This window comes from Myxocyprinus asiaticus, chromosome 4, assembly GCF_019703515.2.
Source record: "Myxocyprinus asiaticus isolate MX2 ecotype Aquarium Trade chromosome 4, UBuf_Myxa_2, whole genome shotgun sequence".
Taxonomy (NCBI): Eukaryota; Metazoa; Chordata; class Actinopteri; order Cypriniformes; family Catostomidae; genus Myxocyprinus; species Myxocyprinus asiaticus.
Window position 1 is genome coordinate 44,026,351 of NC_059347.1, and position 18,132 is coordinate 44,044,482.

The following is an 18,132-nucleotide window of genomic DNA, read 5'->3' on the forward strand; positions in this document are numbered from 1 at the left end:
TAGATAAGTCAACTTATGTCAATTTAATCACAGATCAGTTTTATGTTATATCCCTGCCATAAGCAAAGAACAAACATACAGTATTGGTAGAACAGTGCAAAATGGCAGTGAATCATACTAAAAGGCCTTCCAGTCAACCGTCCCACTTTTCCTGCATGGGCAGTACTGAGAATACAGCCTGAATGAAAACGTGAGAGTAATATGGCACCAGCCCTTCTATAAATATACCTTTCATCCACCAAGAGTGTATTAAATATCCTGACTACAGAATTTTTCAGAGTGATGGAATGTGGCTCACAGCTCAGAGTTTTATTTTTTGGATGAATTACTGTATAACACCTGATGAAAAATAGGAAAGTGGAACTAAAACTGAACTTTTTCGGTTAATGTTGTCCTTCCAGCTGATCAAAGGTATGACACTGTGTGAGAGAATGAGGGTGTGATGGGAGAAAAGTGCCTCAGTTTGTTCCTGGGAGGCCTTACAGCCTCCAATTGGTTAGGATTAGGGTGGGGGCGGGGTGGGGTTAGGATATCTGCTGCCACCCAGGAACAAACTGAGGCCCTTTTGTACAATAGGCGAATGAGGGAGGGAAAAGGAGGCATGCTTAGAATACAGTTACGGCCCATCTAAATTCTCAGAAGATGGAATCCCCAAACGGTGCTGTTAAACTTAGCCCTGGAAAACAATCTAGCTCTACGCAGGGCGAGCACATCACTTTGGAAATAGAGATATAGACTTTCAAGCCCATGGGACCACACACAGGCACTGACCGGGCTTCACATAAGCACACTGCAAAATGTGCTGTCAAGAACAGCAGACTACAGAAATGAATCAAACACTGTAAATTCAATGTAGCCTGACATCATCTGAATTTCCCTGCACAGCCTCAAAAGTCGCTCTTTAGTGCCATCAGGTGGTGAGGATGCGCAAGGACACTTGATTGCACTGAGGGATTCCCTGGGCCTCCTCAAGAGACGAACAGGACAGTTGAATTCAGTAATCTGGAAATACATTAGTCTCACTGCTTTGTTGGCTATCAAACACGGTCAAACAGATCTATAGCCGTAACCTGATCAAATTGAGGTCCTAAATTAAACAACATGCAGATATTTAATTAAAAGCTAAATCCATATCTCCTTTCAAAAATGAGAAAGATGATTCAGCTATAATACAAATTTTGTGCAATTATCCATTAAAAGCTTCAGTGGTTTTATTTGCTAGATTTAGGCTACATATGTATTTATTAACTTAGACTCATGACCGGAGGAACTAAGAGAGTTAGAACATCTCCATTATATTGCAAAGTGAATGACAATGCCTTTTGTTAAATGCCTATTTTAAGTCAACAATAAAGATCTCATCGACAATTCTCTCATTAACTCTCCAATATACATGTTGATCCCCATCAGGGATCTGTAGTAGTGTCTCAAAGCCTTAAAGGGATAGTTCTGTCAAAAATTTAAATTCTCTCGTCATTTACTCATGCCATCCCGGATGTGTCTGACTTTCTTTCTTCTGCAGAACAAAAAATACGATGTTTGGAGGAATATTTCAGCTCTGTGGGTCCATACAATGTAAGTGAATGGAGACCAGAACTCAGAAGTTCCAAACACATTAAGGCAGCATTAAAGTAATCTATGTGATTCCAGTGGTTCAATCCATATCTCCTGAAGCAAAATAATAGGTGTGGTTTAGAAAAAGTTCAATATTTAAGTCCTTTTTTTACTATAAATCTCCACTTTCAGTTCCACATGATAGTTTTCTTCTTGCATATTTCTACCTACTGGTTGGGCTGGTCAATGGTGGAGATTTATAGTAAAAAAGGACTTAAATATTTTTCTGTTTCTCACCCACACCTGTCATATCGCTTCTGATTATATGGATTTAACCACTGGAGACCTTTGGATTACTTTTATGCTGCCTTTTTGGACCTTCTGAGTTCTGGTCACCATTCACTTCCATTGTGAGGACCAGAGATATTCTTCAAAAAAATCTTAATTTGTGTTATGCAGAAGAAAGAAAGTCAAACACATTTGAGATGGCATGAGGGTGAGTGAATGATGAGAGAATTTTCATTGTTGGGTAAACTATCCCTTCAGTCACTAGGTAGCCACCACCTCCTGGTCTAAATAACATCTTAGGTCTTGTGTTTTTCTTCTTGTACCTCTGGATACTTTTTCTTCTTTGTTTTCTTCCTTTTATCCAACTTTTTCTTCTTCTTCCTTTTTCTTCCCTTTCTTTGTCTTCTTCCTTTTATTCGTCTTCTTCCTCTTTGTCTTTTTCCTCTTCTTCTGCTATTTTTTATTAAATTCATATTATTTTCGACTATATTCTATTTATTTTATGTTTTTGTTTTTTATGTCTCATAGAACATTCAACATAACATTAATATTTTTTGGGATAATTTACGCACAAAGGTGAAGAAAGACATTCTTGACAAGATGAGATTCATTTACCTATACATGGCAGCATATCAAGCTCTGTTTATAAACCGTAATGTCCTTAATGTTCTCCTTGCTCATACCTCTAATATTCTATTTCCCTCCTCTTCTGTTCTGTAGAGCACATCCCCACAGGACACCTCAGGCAAATATAAAAATCTCATAGATTTTTATGTCTATCTTCCTGTTAATTTCTCCAGAGACACTTCCAGACTTTCTGTTTTTAGTCTTTGTCGAATGGAAGTTTTGCCTCCGAATGTGCTGGATATACTAGAGTAAGGTTTCAAAATTATTTGAGATGTACAGTACTTGTCACGGTCCTGTCTCTCTGTCAGTCTGGGTTTTGGTCTGACAAGCCGTGGCATTATCCGCTCATGTCTTTGTGTGAGCGCACAGTCTCTATTTTGTTCCCTGCAGAGTGCTCTTCTGTCTGTTGTGTTTCATGTCTGGAGTACAGTGTCTGGGTCCTGACTTCCTGTCTAGTTCAGTTCCGGTCTGTGTTGGGGCCTGGACTTTCATACACCTTGTCTGTCTGTTATTGACGTGGGTGCATCGCGCTTGTGTCATCTTGGCTGCATGCACTCGTGTCAATAATTTATGTCAGTCTTTGTATCTGTCTCTCGCATCCGCACGTTGCGCTCACTTCACGCCGTGCTCCCAGATCGTGAGCTGTCTTCATGTTTGTGCTGAGGTTCGGTCACTTCGGAAAGGTGTCGGGTGTGCATGTGGCTGAATTCTCACACAAGTGTCTTCTTGTGAGAACACGTGGATTTGTTATTGTTCCTGTATCGCCACATGCTTCTCTGTCACACCCCACCACCTTGTTTGCTCATTATTGTTTCATTAGTCTCACCTGCTAGATTTCTCTCCCTATTTTAGTCTCCTCATGTTTGCTGTCCAGTGCCAGTTGGTCTTGCTATTTAGTCGGTCCTGTATGTGTTTTCCAGTGCTTTTGTCGATCCTGTTCCCCAGCCTGGTTCGGTCTGGTCGGTCCTGGTTCCCCATCATCCTCTGCCCCAGTTCCTGGATTGCTTTTTCTCCTATGGGGCGGTTCATGTTTCCCCCCTCATGGGAGTTTGTTTGTAAATAAAGTATTTTTGGTTTTGAACTCTGCATTTGGGTCCTCATCTCTGCAACAAACATGACAGTACTGGCACTGCATCACTCAGTATGTTTAAGCTGCATGTGTTTCTTTCTTTCTTTCCATGTTAAATATTTTAAAACATCCATGTTTTAGGCTCTCAATATACTGTATCTAATATCTCCTTTTCCCAAATGAATGCATTCCTTTAACATCTTAGTGCTACTGCACTGATTTTATGATGATTGCACCATTTCCTGGATTGGTACTTGGGTGACTTTTGCACTATAAGTAAAAGTGAACCTGTAAGACCCTGTGGCACTTATCTTATATTCTCTCCTTTACTTTTTCTATAGTCAGTCATTAGACCGTCATCCTCTTTTTTTTTGGCTTGGTACAGTGTGAAAAAAAAAAAAAGAGTCATTACTCTGTTGAATAATTGAAACGGGTGAAACTGAGAGGCTCTAGAGTTTCGATTGGTTTGTGTTCCTGAACGAGGTTGCTGAATGGTAGTAAAAAGTGAACTCTTCAAGCAAGGTACTCATCACCTCTCAGTCTCTATTCAGCCAGGGCATGGTCCACTGCTGCATCATCATCACACACACATATGCATGCATGGATATGCACAAACACAAGGTCACACACATGCACAGAGTGAAGGCCACTCAGTAGGAGGATGCCACAACAGAAACTCATCGCCACTGAAATTGATGGTAAATATAATGATTATTGCTTTCTTTCTGTAGCTTTAACAATTACTTTGGTGATGTGTTTATTATATCTTCTTTAGCACCAGTTGAATTAATAATAATAATGATAACCTTGTTTGTAAAGAAGCTTAGCCACATTATACATTTCCATCTCACAGTTTGCCTCAGTATTTATAAATCTGGTAATGATTGTGTGATACTTATTCAAGAAGAATTGTAATTGTTCATTCATTTGAAAGGGAATTTATGCCTTATGCCTAAAAGGGAATTATAATTTTCTAGGCAATTGCATTTTGATGCAAACCTAATGACCAAATCATATTTTTCAGCTGTGCTCAATGTCATGGTGGTCATACAGCAAATATGAACTTTGTCTGAGTGTGTATGTACTTTGACCATTACTTTAATTCTTTTGCCCTTTGACCCCTGTGAGAGGACAGTTTGCACTGACAAGCACCATTGTGTCTATTGAACAACACAACTATAAGCATGTAATGACCCGGTCAGCGCTTACCGGTCTGGTTACACTGTGGTCACAAACAGTACAGCAGACATTAAACACCAGCTGGGAACCCCTCATGTCTGACCTTACAGAACTTCTCAATGTCTTGTTTTGTTTCCATTCTATGACTATAATTTTAGTTCTGTTTACCTTTACAGTTAGCACTGAGGTGGATGATGGTAGGTTGCAATTTTTTGTATTGTATTTTTTTATTTTTGTATTTATTCTAACTGGTATGTAAATGGTAAAAAGGGTAGTTGACAAATAACATGGACATAAACATGGATATGAACCTAATTTATTTTAACATCAAGATATTAGGTTACAATTTATATGAAGGGAAATATAATGGAAATGTATATATTTATTTGATTTTACATTATATAAGATATTATATATATATATATATATATATATATATATATATATATATATATATATATATATATATATATTTGTAAGGTGCTGGTCACAATTACATTTTAATCATATTTTAGCTTTAGATTGTCATGCAATGTGACAAATTCATTTTTAAAAGTACATATTTTACATGACCTTAAATAATATGCATGGCAATTAAACAAGAATTAGATATTTTTTTTTTTTTTTTTTTTTTTTTTGGTAGTTTTAGTAGAACAATGCTTGACATGTCATGTCAACTACTAATGTACAAGCATTTTTTGCAGGGAAAGATAATGAGTTCAGCCTTTACTATGAGGAAGTGGAGGGTAATTTTGAAGGAGAGAAGGAGAAGCAGATGACATGAGAGGACAAAAAAAAAAAAGAGAGAAAAATGGTAAGGTCGGTAGGAGGAGAGCTTCAGAAAAGAGATCGGCCTATAAAAGAACAGAGAAGTATGAGAAATACCACAAAACACCCCGAGAGAGAAAAGAGGCTGAAAAACATGGAAAACAGCACAGAAGAAAGGATGAGATGAAGAGGTGGTTGAGGAAGAATGCATCAAAGAGAAAAAGAATATTAAAAATGAAAGAACCAAGACACTAAAGCAAGAGGATGAGACGGAGGAGGTGTCGAAGAAAAAGGCAAAGAAAAAAGTTAAAAAGGAGGATGAAAATGAAAATCATAGGAAGACAAAACAGAAGTATTGTCACAATGTGCCCTTCAAGGTGAAAGAAAGCCTGAGACTACGTATTATTTTACTAGTTTTACCTAGTTCCCTCTGTAATTAACTCCTCTGTTTTTTCCTCCGTTATCTTACATTTGATAGATTTCATATTCCATTTTAGGTCTTTCTTTAGTGGATTTAATAGCTCTGCAGACACTATAGTGAACTGTTACTGTCAGGTTTGGTCAGTAATCTTGTTTCATAGTAAATAATTTTTTTAATATGAAGCTAATATGATGTTATTTTCATGATAAACCTTGCAATCGGCTTAGAAAACACTACCAACAACCCCAAAATTTTAAAAAGTGATTATATTAAAATCTGCTGAGGTGGGAGACAGTAGAGAGCTGTATAATCTAACATGTGAAGTGACCAATTATATAAAATCTCTTCAAGTAGAGCATTTATTTAAGTTTTGATATGTTGTGCATTATTTACAGCTACTTTTATATGTGAATAATTAAATTCAATCACTTGACATATTTGACATAGAGTACATGAACAATGCGGTGTATTTTTATATGGCTTACAGTGCCATTTCTAGCTATAAGCATTATAGGCGGGCACTTAGGGTCCCCGAGACACCAGGGGCCCCACAAAGCAAGGTAATTTTTTTAAACATACTATAAGCTTCGAGTTAGACTCAGACTCATCTGTTATGTCTCAATTAGAAAGGTGTAGGAGGCCCCCCTGTGGCCCGAGTGGGAAGGGAGAATGCAATGACCTGGTGAATGGGATGGGGGTGGGGGGATTTCTCTTAAGGCCTTCAAATGCTCAGAAACGGCCCTAATGGCTAGAATAAATTATGCCATCATAAAGGTAAAAAAATGCACCTGAAAATCAATACCAAGGGGGAAAATATTGCCCCCCAATAAAAAAGGATATTTATAATACTGACCTGCATCCACTTGATTCCCAGCTCAGAGTCAGAGTCTAAATCTGAGTCTGAATCAGACTCTGATTCAGAGTCAAAGATGATAAGGACAAGGAGACAGTAGTAATTTTGGGGTCTCTGACTCCAGAGGAGCTGGAAAAGTTAAATGAAGCCATAGACGAAAAGAAAAAGCTCATCGCCACACTGAGAGGAAAGCCCTGGCCCATGTGTAAAAAAACTAGTTATCCTCAGGTACATTCAGTGCTGTTTTTGCACATACTGTTAACACCAGCTTTCAAAAAGGCAGTATTACAAAGTTTTGTCTTGTCTTAGGGAGTCACGGGAGTTTGTGGAGAAATGCGAAGGTGCCCTGGGAAAGGGCAAAGGTAGGAAGCTCTACGTCTACAAGGTCATGCTGATGAAGGTGGGAGTCATTATGAAAGTGATGGAGCTGAATAGCTCCCTCTGCAGCTTCAGAGAGGACATACTTTTTCTTTATTGCTCTGATTGTCAAAAATGGATGAAGCTTCAGCATGACTTTGAGAACTTCAAGACTGCCTGCATCCCGTGGGAGATGAAGATAAAGGAAATAGAAAGTGTGACCTCTCTCAGTTTGATCTTCCTTCTTTGTCCTACTGGTTTTTCTTACTAATTTTATTCCAACTTCTTGGAATTTTTTATTCCAATTTTTAAATTTTCTTATAGGTCATTTTGGCTCTTCAGTTGCATCCTACTTCATATTTTTGAGGTGGATGTACGGCATTTAAATGATTCTATTCGGACTGACGTTTGGGCTGGTGATGTTTCCAGAGGTGAGAAATGTATTGGATCCAGCAAAGTTTTAAATAACATTCAATATTAATAATGCAGCATCACATGTGACATATTCCCTTGAATATATCCAGTCTATTCTTTTATTGATCATGATTGAATTTTTCTTCAAGAGAAACAATGAGATACAAGAATAATTATGCTTTCTTTCTCACCTTTCAGGCTCTGATGGGGAAACCATATGGCCCAGAGAAGACAGTGGCCAGAGAGGAAGAGGAAGAGGCTTGTGCCATGATTTTTGCAGTCTTATGGGACTTTGGGGTAAAGCCTCTATATATGATCATACATAAAGTTATATACCTTATACAGTACTTCATTGATTACATCAGTACATCATTAGTTAAGACAATGGTTTATTTTTAATTTTTCAGGGCTATGCTAAGTACCCCGTACTCTTCTATGGCTATTACAACAACCAGTGGGCCATTGGGTGGCTCAAGTTCTGCATACCCCTGTCATACTTCCTGGTTGGCATTGGCACAGTGGCATATAGCTACGTACATTGTGGTAATCATGACATGAGTAATGTTATATTGTAAAGTAAGTAAAGTATATTGTATAGTGACATGTTTAGCCTTTATAGTCTTCATATCCATTTCATAAACATTAATATATACAGGGGAGACCAAGGCTAGTTATCACACTTTTTACTCCAGAGAATATTTCTCACCCTAGTCTTATTTTTTGTCAATTAATACATAGCCATATACCTTAAAGTCTTGGCTACAAAAATCTAATAAATATTTCCACCATTATTGTTCAGGGTAAAAGATACAGTTCAATGAACACAAGTTGTCCTTCTTACTATATGGGGTTAGTTGTCACAATGGAACCTGCCATTAAACCAGTGGGGTAGGCTTCATGTGAACATTGGAGTAACATCGACCCACCAAAACAACATCTTCACCTCTATAGTTTAGGCTTTTCAAAATTTGTAAAACAGTTGTGAGACATGAAACGATTCATGAAACACCAAAAATGGAAAAGGTAACAAAAAATGTTTGCCAACAAAAAGAGCTTCCAACCTCCACCCGATCTGCTGAAACCATCTCAACATTCAAGAAATAGCTGAAAAACACCTCTCTATAGTGAGCACTTAATCAATCCAAAAGCATGATGCGATTTACTATTTAATAAAAATAAAAAAAAAATCCCTTTCTTTGTCTGTCTCTTTCTTCTGCACAAGCTTCCATTCTACTATAGCTACTCTTGGAGCCTGGCAGTTTGATATGGCAGATATTGTTGACTTTTGTAAGACAAATTGCTTGTTATGTTCCTCATTTGTAAGCTGCTTTCGATAAAAGCATCTGCTAAATGACTAAATATAAATGTAAACTACCATACAAAACAAAGAGAAAACAAGAGAAAGCACTCATGTACACAACTGAACTTTCGACTCCAATTATCGTAACTGAGATATATAGCACTTGTGGCAATTTCCACGTGTGACAACTAGCCCCAGACTCCCCTATTGGGTGTGTCCATAAGCACCATTTGCCATTTAGAACATACCATTTCTGAGTTGGTTTGCTCACTGATACTCAACAGTATGGCATGCAATTCCAATAAAGAAGGTGCCGGAGATGACATCAGCTTTAGTTAGTTATTTTAGTTGGAAGATGTTTACTAGCTGGGACTACTTCATTGGAAATCCTGAGACAGCAGACAACAAGTTTGCTTTCATCATCACAAGCTTTAAGGTATGCTACTCTCTGGCAGTGGCTTCAATCTAGCCTCTCCTAGCCTCATAATAATTTCGGCATTTTTACAGGAGGCCATTGTGGAAGAGCAAGAGAGCAGAAAAGATGACAAAATTCACCTGACAAGATTCCTCAGAGTGCTGGCCAACTTCCTGGTGCTGTGCAGTCAGACAGGGAGTGGGTACTTGATCTAATTTGTGGTGCACAGGTCCCAGAAAATTGCTTTGCAAGGACTGGAGAACTACGGATGGTGGGAGAGGAATGAGGTTGGAGGTTATGTAACACTGGTGATGAAGTTGTAAACTGTACAATGTAAATTCTCTTGTTAATCAATGAAAAGAATTTGCATAAGCCAGTCCATGTTTTACTTAGGGTTACCTTTTAACCAATTTATTTACATGACTTTTCCGTTTGTAATTACTGGACAAGGATTGCACCTCTTTTCATTTTAAAAATCTCGATTCATTTTACAATCTATTTCTTTGTATTATATTTTATTAAATTTCAAGCTGATTAAATATTTCAGCTGAGCATTACAATATACAGTGCATCTGGAAAGTATTCACAGCGCTTCACTTTTTCCAAATTTTGTTATGTTACAGCCTTATTCCAAAATGGATTAAATTCATTATTTTCCTCAAAATTCTACAAATACTCCATAATAACAACGTGAAAGAAGTTTGTTTGAAATCTTTGCACATTAAAAAAATAAAAACGAAAACAAAAATCACATGTACATAAGTATTCACAGCCTTTACCATGACACTCAAAATTGAGCTCAGGTGCATCCTGTTTCCACTGATCATCCTTGAGATGTTTCTACAACTTGATTGGAGTCCACCTGTGGTAAATTCAGTTGATTAGACATGATTTGGAAAGGCACACACCTGTCTATATAAGGTCCCACAGTTAACAGTGCATGTCAGAGCACAAACCAAGCCATGAAGTCCAAGGAATTGTCTGTAGGCCTCTGAGGCAGGATTGTATTGAGGCACAGATCTGGGGAAGGGTGCAGAAAAATTTCTGCAGCATTGAAGGTCCCAATGAGCACAGTGGCCTCCATCATCCGTAAATGGAAGAAGTTTGGAACCACCAGGACTCTTCCTAGAGCTGGCTGCCTGGCCAAACTGAGCGATTGGGGGAGAAGGGCCTTAGCAGGGAGGTGACCAAGAACCTGATGGTCACTCTGACAGAGCTCCAGCATTTCTCTGTGGAGAGAGGAGAACCTTCCAGAAGAACAACCATCTCTGCAGCACTCCACCAATCAGGCCTTTATAGTAGAGTGGCCAGACGGAAGCCACTCCTCAGTAAAAGGCACATGACAGCCCGCCTGGAGTTTGCCAAAAGGCACCTGAAGGACTCTCAGACCATGAGACACAAATATTGAACTCTTTGGCCTGAATGGCAAGCGTCATGTCTGGAGGAAACCAGGCACCGCTCATCACCTGGCCAATACCATCCCTTTTTCAGCGGCAGGAACTAGGAAACAAGTCAGGATCGAGGGAAAGATGAATGCAGCAATTTACAGAGACATCCTTGATGAAAACCTGCTCCAGAGCGCTCTGGACCTCAGACTGGGGCGAAGGTTCATCTTCCAACAGGACAACAACCCTAAGCACACAGCCAAGATAACAAAGGATTGGCCAAGGAACAACTCTGTGAATGTCCTTGAGTGGCCCAGCCAGAGCCCAGACTTGAACCCGATTGAACATCTCTGGAGAGATCTGAAAATGGCTGTGCACCGACGCTCCCCATCCAACCTGATGGAGCTTGAGAGGTCCTGCAAAGAAGAATGGGAGAAACTGCCCAAAAATAGGTGTGCTAAGCTTGTAGCATCATACTCAAAAAGACTTGAGGTTGTAATTGGTGCCAAAGGTGCTTCAACAAAGTATTGAGCAAAGTGTGTGTGTGTGTTATGTATTTATTTCCTTATCTTTAAGATTTTATTAATTACCATGACTTTTCCTGGACTGGAAATCACAATTTAAAAATTCTTTGAAGTTTAAACACTGTAGGAGCCCTGTTTGTGTGTGTACATATTCGCAGGTGAACATGGTGATGTCACTGCTGGGAATGTTCTGTCTGATGCTTTTTGATGTGTTAAGCACTGTAGAGAACTATCATCCACGCATTACCCTTCAGTGGCAGCTGGGCCGCATCTTCGCCCTCTTCCTGGGTAACCTCTACACAATCATCATAGCTCTTATAGATGCCATCCAACTAAATGTACAGCTGTCATTTAACTCAAGACTAGAGTGCTCACAATTCTTTCTTCAGTCTTTGTGAAGTACAGAGTGGTAATGATTTCCATCATTCTACAGTAGCTTTGTCAAAAGCGGTAACACTTTACAATAAGGTTCCATTTGTTAACATTAGTTAATGCATTGGGTTTCATGAATAAACAATCAAACAGCATTGATTAATCTTAGTTAATAAAAATACAATTGTTCATTCTTAGTTCTTGTTAGTTTATGAACTATGGTGCATTAACAACTTTTGTTAAAAGTATGTTATGTTAAGATATATGATAAGAGTATGTTAAAATTAACATTAACCAAGATTAATAAATGCTGTTAAAGTATTGTTCATTGTTAGTTCACGTTAACTAATGTTGTTAACACCAAATATGTGTGCCAAATATACAAAGGTCATTTCTCCTACTAATTTGGACATCAATCTGTTGCATCCTGCATTTTGAAGAGGGCAGAGGAGGGGATTGTCATATTCTTCTTCGCAATCTGGCAGGCCAATCTGTATAATGGGATGGTACCAGACAACTCAGCTGCTCCTCCAATCACAGTGCACCCTGCTGATATTCACAGAGGACCTTGCTGGGAGACAATGATGGGACAGGTACTGAGGATGTGTGGTTATTTCAGTTTGTAGTTTGAACAAAATAAAACTAGGTCTTTGTTAAACTATGATGCAGTATTGCATATTACTGTTATACTCATCAACGTCCATGTTGACAGGAGTTTGTTTGTTACATTTCTGATTCAATAACTTGCATCACTCTGCTGATTGCAGTACAGGTGCATTTCCTGAACAACTGCTGGTGCTGGGATCTGGAGGATGGCTTTGTGAGTATCCACAATGCAAACAGACTCTAGTAGCCAGGATTCCCTCTTATTCTTATCCTGTGGTGTGCTTTCTTCTTTAGCCATCCTATTCAGAGTTTGATGTCAGTGGCAATGTTCTAGGGATGATCTCCTTAACCAGAAGATGATCTGGTGAGAAATGTATCATATTAGAAGGCATGTTGTCTCCCTTTCAGAATAAAGCACAATAGGCTATACAACTCATATTTCACCATATTTTTAAATGTGTGTGGGCGTGTGTGTATTAGGATGGGAGCGTTCTATACTCTGTGTCTTCCAGCATTAAATCTGCTACGGCTGCACATGTCCATGTATCTGGCCCGTTTAGCAAAAGAACAATCCGAAATGCTACATCCAGAACGAAGTGATTTAATGTAAAATAAAGAGTTTTCAGAGGATGCAAACCCTGCAGGAAAATTCATCTTTAGCTGGTAGCTGTGTTTTGGAACACAACTGGTCCAAGCTGGTCATGAGCTGGTCCAGGCTGGCCCTTAGCTGGTTGACCAGCTACCATGTTCCACAAACCAGCTTGACCACCTTAAGCTGGTATGACCAACTGGTTTCCCAGCTTGGACCAGCTAATGACCTGCTTGGATCAGATAGAAACCAGCTACCATGTCCCAAAACACTGCTACCAGCTTAAGATCGATTTTCTCCAGCTGGGTTAAGTGCTTAAAACAATTCAATTAAAGGTAGGCCTGTACGAGGTTTTAATGGAAAATATTGAAGAAAGCGAAAAGGATTACGAACAATTAAACATGAGTAATTGGTAACTGTTTTTATTTTTTATTTTTTTTTATCACAAGAGCTTATTCGCGTCACGTGTAAAAAGAAACAGTATTTGAGTGATTGACAGGCTCCGAAGCACCGGCGAGTCCTGTACTGGTCTATCTTTACCACTAGAGTTCAGCAGATAGCAAATCAAAAACTTCTCGCAACTTTTACTCTTCACCAGGAAGGTCAACAATGATAAAATATAGAAATAAATGAAGCAATTAAAGATTTACATATATTTGAAAAGCTTTTAAAGTTTAGTTGTTGGTAACCAGTTTAGGGTTCAGTTTTTCAAAGAGTTTCTATAAAAGTCCTCGATCCCTTACTTGTACGCTTCCTGCAGTGGGAAAAACGGAATGTTTGATGTGATTCAGGAAAGTTTGGAGTCGGAATTTCCTCCCTTGTTCGAGAAAGTGTCGAGTTATGCCTCGAACCCCAGACTGGTCCTGTCCTTTTGCTCTTGGTGTCAGTGTAAACATCTCAGTGCGTCCATATGTAGTTTTCTATGAATATAAACGAATGTAGCCTACTGATGAATCTTTTTCGATAATTTTTCTCTTTAAATATATTATCTGCAGTCCACTTCTAAAACATACAAACGGGTAAACATGGAGCTGAAAAAGAAACTTCAAACAGTTAGTTGGGTATTGTATATATCAAATGTTAAAAGGACAGTTCACCCAAATAATTTTCTAATCTGCATCAAGTCATTGTTATTTGTATAAGGCTTTTCACAACACACATCGTTTCAAAGCAGCTCTACAGAAAATCATGCATTAACAGAAAATGAAACTGAAATATCTATAAAGTCTTACAGTCATCATTGTGTATTGTGATTAAATATGATTGTAAATTGTGTATAAAAATAAATGATTAAATAATAATTGTATTTAGAACCCCAGTGAGCAAGCTGAAGGCGATGTGGCAAGGAACATAAAACTCCGTAAGATGTTGGTTAATGGAGAAAAATAACCTTGGGAGAAACCAGGCTCTCTGTGGGGGCCAATTCCCCTCTGGCTAACCAGCGTGAATATAATGCCAATATTAGTTATTTATGTGCAGTGCAGGTGATGGTTTAAAATGAGTAAACTAAGTAAGTGTTAAGGGCCAGTGTTTAATCTAACAGTTAATACAAAATATTTGTTTAATGACTAATGTCTTTGAAGTTCATCCTGGATTAACTGCAGAAGTTCACATAGAAGCATTGTCCTTTATTAGTTGGCTGATGAAGGCTTTTGTTGGCAATTAATTGATACTCTTAAGATGGAACACACAGACTATAGTCCATCATTAGACCAAGGTGATGCAGGCAGAGATCAGTGAGCTGCATCACAGTTCAACATTTCGTTGAGGTCCATCCTAAATCCAAGGTTCAGGCAGTGGCATATGAAGTATCCCATGTCTTATGGTTGGAGTTGGCATCAGTTCATCCCCTGAAGTCCATTGTAGTAAACTGAAGTGATGTCTGGTTGGCACCGGCTGCATTTAGTCCTCTTCACTCGGAGACACATATCATTGGAGTCCGACACCAAGCAGGAACAGAGCTGGATCTGGTAACCTCGGGATATGAATAATATAATAGAATAGAATAATATTAGTGTAAATGCCATAACATTTTTTTTGAGTTGTAGATCATGATAAATGTTTCGTGCTCCGGCAGACCTAACTAAAGCAGCCTAATTGTGAGTTGGTGGATAAATTAGGTGTATGCCTGGCTAAATAGATGAGTCTTTAGTCTAGACTTAAACTGAGTGAGTGTGTCTTTGTCCCGAACAGTGTTAGGGAGACTATTGCATAATTTAGGAGCCAAATAGGAAAAGGATACCACCTCTTGTGGATTTTGATATTCTAGGAACTATTAACAGGCCATAATTTTGCAATTGTAATGAATGTGATGGAATATAGTGTGGTAGAAGGTCACTGAAGTACTGTGCAGCTAGAACATGCAAAGCTTTGAACGTAGTTAACAAAATGTTTAAATGAATATGAAATTGAACAGGTAGCCAATGTAACAATGATAAAATGGGGCTAATATGATCAGTTCTAGTCAGCACTCTGGCTGCTGCATTTTGAACCAATTTAAGTTTATTTATTGAACTTGCTGGATCAAATTTGTATCAATTTCTTGCTGATATTGTAATATAGTATATAGTAAATCCTGTGCCCAGGTCTACATTGCTCTGCATGTCATGCAAACATCAAAACTGTATGACTTTCTTCCCTGGGACACAAAAGGAATTGCAGAATTTTAGCCTCAGTTACCATTCACTTTCATATCTTTTTCCATACCCAGAAATTGAATGGTGACTGAAGCTAACGTTCTGCCTAGCATCTCCTTTTATGTTCCACGAAGAAAGTCATGCAGGTTAGGAACAACATGAGGGTGAGTAAATGATGAAAAATTTGTAGGTGAACTATCCTCAAAGGCTATGAGCAGATGGTATTATGTAAACTCTCCAGTAGCAGTAACCTTGGCCTAAAAACAAATCTAAATAAGTTTAAAAGGTTTTTTAAATGTTCTATGTTGAGATTCTATATATATATAAAATATATAATATCTCCATGACATTTTGTCAAATATCACTTGATTTAAGATATGCTTAATGATATTATATATGGTTATACAGTATATGGTTCATTCATAATCATATTTTCTGAATGATCTAATTTTGTTTTTTTAGCAAAATGAGGAAAACAAGAATAAACTTGCAGCCTTAAAGGCAGCCAGTGAACTGGAGCAGGTGAGGAATGCAGGAGAACAACGCAGCAACCCCACCTTCGATTTGGGTGAGAGCACAGAGAACGGGTCATAGCTTCTATCAGTCAGTACACTAGACAGTGGCTTGTAACAAATGCAGAAAAAAAACATAACATTAGTGTTGAAGGGTTAATACAGTATGTTGTTTTTGGGTGACCACAGTCTAATAAAAAACATCCACTTGTTTCAATATCTGTCAAACTTATTCCGAGACACTGGTTTAGAAGTATGCCAACATCAGTCTGTCCCCTGCTAGACTCTCATTTTAATTTCTTTCCCCCCCAGGCCTCTCTCACTCTCTGTGTCTTTCTCTACACAGCCCCTTTCTCAAGAATGAATGAAGAGAACAGTAGCTTAAATGAAACCGGGCATCACAGACAGGCTGGACAGAATGGTCACTATTCACCCATCACATGGTCCACACTCCACATTCTCAAGGAATCTCCTCTACCAACACAAATACCAGAACCGCTGTGTCCCAGGGCCACACATTATCTGGACATCTTCCAGGACACCCACAGCAACCACAGAAACTCAAACCGAAGATAAATACCATAGCTTTCATGCAGTATCCTTTCAGATTCTCTGTAGACAGTTGCCTTTGTGTAAGGCTACAAGAGTAGATGTAAATATTAAAGCCTCTTGCTGTGCACAACATTCGGCACTTATATGAACATTTTTATTTCTTGCTGATGTTGTGATACAATATACAGTAAATCCTGTGCCCAGGTCCACATGGCTCTGCATGTCATACATGTCTCACTGAGGCTCAAAGGCTCAGTGGCTATGTAACTCTAGATTGATAGAACTCTTATCTCTGTGAAAGAGAATTGACTGCTCTTGTTACGCATAGGCCAATCTAGCGCCACATTGTTTCTTGACTTGTATCATTTGTTTCATATTTTGATGCGTGTTTTATATATGTATTGTCTTAGGTAGTTTTAGAAATGTTTGCTTGATTGATTTGCCAAATGTAACTTTTAGAAATTAAAAGTCTTTCTGAGACTCAAGCTCTTGCATTCTTTCGCCAGCAGAACACTTGCACCCTCCATGCATCCGACATTGCATTCTGAGGGGCTCATTCTGAGTAACCATGGTGGTTTCAGGAATAGTCCACTCAAATGAGTTTTGTTTCATGTTTTATTCTAAACCCATATGACACAAAAGGAGATGTTAGGCAGAGTGTTAACCTCAGTCACCATTCAATTTCATTGCATCTCTTTTTCATGCAATGGAAATTAACGGTGACTTGGGCTAGTGTTCTGACTAGCATCTCCTTTTGTGCTCGACTGAAGTTTTACAGGTTTGGAACAATATGAGGGTGAGCAAATGATTTTCATTTATAGGTGAAATAACCCTTTTAGACAAAGTTTCTGTTATACAGTATGGCCCAAGCCCAATAAGAAAGGATAAGAAGCTGTAAAATACACCATTATTCCCCCATATTTCGTGAAATGAAATCGTCTGTTGTAGATTGATGACTTGGCTTAGCCCACTGTTATACCTCTCCTCTCCATTTCATTGTTTACCCATTTCCAAATCCATGCATGCTTGATCTTGATCAGCCTGTCAGGTGGCCCACAACATTTCCATACACCGTACTGTATTTTCAAATCTGCTCTCAGCTCTAGGGGTGTCTAGTGTCCCGATGAAGGATTATTTTCCAACGGCCACAGATTTGGCAGTAAAGATGCATGTGGCTCACTTGTCATTCCACTGCGTACACAGTTCTGTTTTGGGGTTACTCTGTGTACCTTTTATGTAAGGGCCTTCAGACCCACAACATTGAAAAATATCCTTTGAGTGTCTCTTTTTAGGATGGAGGTCTTACAATTCTAAGAATGTTATGGCATCCTGGTTTCAGTTATACAAAATCTTGACGATTAATTATTAGAGAATTGGCACATCAGTTTCATTAACATTGCAAAATGTCATCCATAATTTATGGGCAGACTTCATTAAGTATTTATAGGAGACATTTGAGATTTTGTTTATTTGTTCATTTAGGGAGCCATAGTTAATTGAAACTACTGCTCTGTTTGAATTCACTTTTCATGGCCTGATTCTGCCAAAACATCAAGAATAAGGATAGCATTAATTGATGATAAAATAAAACAGTATTGATTAATCATTTCATTAATTTGATCAATACTTTTAATAACTTTAAAAACTTGTTTATTGTTAACCTACTTATGAACGTGAATAAGGTCTTTACAACATTATGTAGCCTACCTGC

The 18,132-nt window shown here is 38.4% G+C and overlaps 1 pseudogene; it reads left to right on the forward strand.

The window, feature by feature from the left end:
- Positions 1-4,029: 4,029 nt before the first annotated feature.
- On the forward strand, positions 4,030-16,445 carry LOC127439764 (transmembrane channel-like protein 1; annotated as a pseudogene).
- Positions 16,446-18,132: the final 1,687 nt, after the last annotated feature.